General features: G+C 34.7%; 1 pseudogene across 1 annotated transcript; it reads left to right on the forward strand.

The window, feature by feature from the left end:
• Positions 1-211: 211 nt before the first annotated feature.
• Positions 212-984, forward strand: LOC147474668 (deoxyuridine 5'-triphosphate nucleotidohydrolase-like; annotated as a pseudogene). The gene is made up of 3 exons (XR_015209666.1): positions 212-393; positions 478-569; positions 651-984. The product of XR_015209666.1 is annotated as a deoxyuridine 5'-triphosphate nucleotidohydrolase-like (transcript).
• Positions 985-1,537: the final 553 nt, after the last annotated feature.

Below are 1,537 nucleotides of genomic sequence, written 5' to 3' on the forward strand. Positions count from 1 at the left end.
GCTTTAGTTGGGCTTAGTTACTTGGGCTACAATTGCACTTGAAGTTGGCCCATAAGCATGAAAAAGACTCAACTTATTATAATTTATGGCGGGAATTAAAGGCGCCAAAACAACTGAAAAATTAATGTCCAGATTTTTCTCTATTAAACCCAACTACTTTACCTTTTTTCCCACTTCACAAATCTTCTTCCATCACTCTTCAACCCTCAAAATGGTTCAAGAAAACAACAGCCTTGAAATCTAAGAACCCTCACCCAAGATTCAAAAACTTAATCAACAAAATGGAGGAAGTTCTCATGTATTTGTCCCTTTCTTGAAGGTTAAAAAACTTTCAGAAAATGCCATTTTGCCCTCTAGAGGTTTATCTCTTTCTGCTGGTTATGATCTTTCAAGGTAAATATAACAACACCCATTTACTCTGTGTTGTTGCATTCTTTATAAAAATTTTATTTTGCCCCTTTTATGTGTTTGATTCAGTGTTGTAGAGACTAAAGTTCCAGCAAGAGGAAAAGCTTTAGTACCAACTGATTTAAGCATCGCGATACCGGAAGGAACCTATGCTCGTATTGGTAATCATTTGTTTTATATACTTATTGTTATTGTTGATTGATTTGGTTTACTGAGGTGGGCTTTTTTGTTGGGTCTTGTAGCGCTGCGATCGGGTTTGGCGTGGAAGCATTCTGATGTTGATTTTGAAGTTAAGGCTGGTGATAGGATTGCTCAGATGATTTTGGAGAAAATTGTGACTCCTGAAGTTTTTGAGGTTGAGGATTTGGATTCTACTGTTAGAGAGGTGCAGGAGGGTTTGGTTCAACTGGTGTTTAGACGTTCCTAGTTAATATGTAGTTTCTACTGTTTAGGAGGTTTAGGTTTCATGAAATCTGTCTTCTTTAAATGGTTTTATTAGGTTTATGGGAAAGATGTTTTAATTGGTGATTAAGACTTTCATATGGTGTGCTTTTTTCTTGATATGGTTTATTTGACTTTTTTTGGAACTTGCATGAGAAGATCAATTTTAGATCTTTCATGCTCTCGAACCACATTACACTAAGCTTTAGTTATGCCAATTTTTTTGCATGACCAAATATTGGATAATTCAATCCTGATGTAATGATTCCAAACAAATGAGTAATATCACTTGTGTGATTAATATTTTTTAAAGCTTGATTGTAATGACATTGTCCAGCAGACTATTGCGTGAAAAACAGAATTATTATGTTTTACGTTTCAAGAAAAACATCAAGAAGAAGAATAAATAACAACCTGATTTTGATCAATAATCTATTGTATTAACACTCAGAATTTCTACAGTTAATCAATCACACTTATCCTTGAGGAAATTGTGTACCCAATGAATTTTCTATTTTAGAATGACGTAAAGAATAACACAAAATGGTAAATGGTAATGATGTCAAATGCCAAGGGTCCTAAGAATGAAGGATTCTGGGTTGGCGCAGACCAACTCTTCAATTTCCACTTTTCTATTCAGGACATATGCATGCTGTGTTCAAACTTCAATGCCACTGCTTCTACCAGT

The sequence above is a fragment of the Coptis chinensis genome, chromosome 9 (assembly GCF_015680905.1).
Source record: "Coptis chinensis isolate HL-2020 chromosome 9, ASM1568090v1, whole genome shotgun sequence".
NCBI lineage: Eukaryota > Viridiplantae > Streptophyta > Magnoliopsida > Ranunculales > Ranunculaceae > Coptis > Coptis chinensis.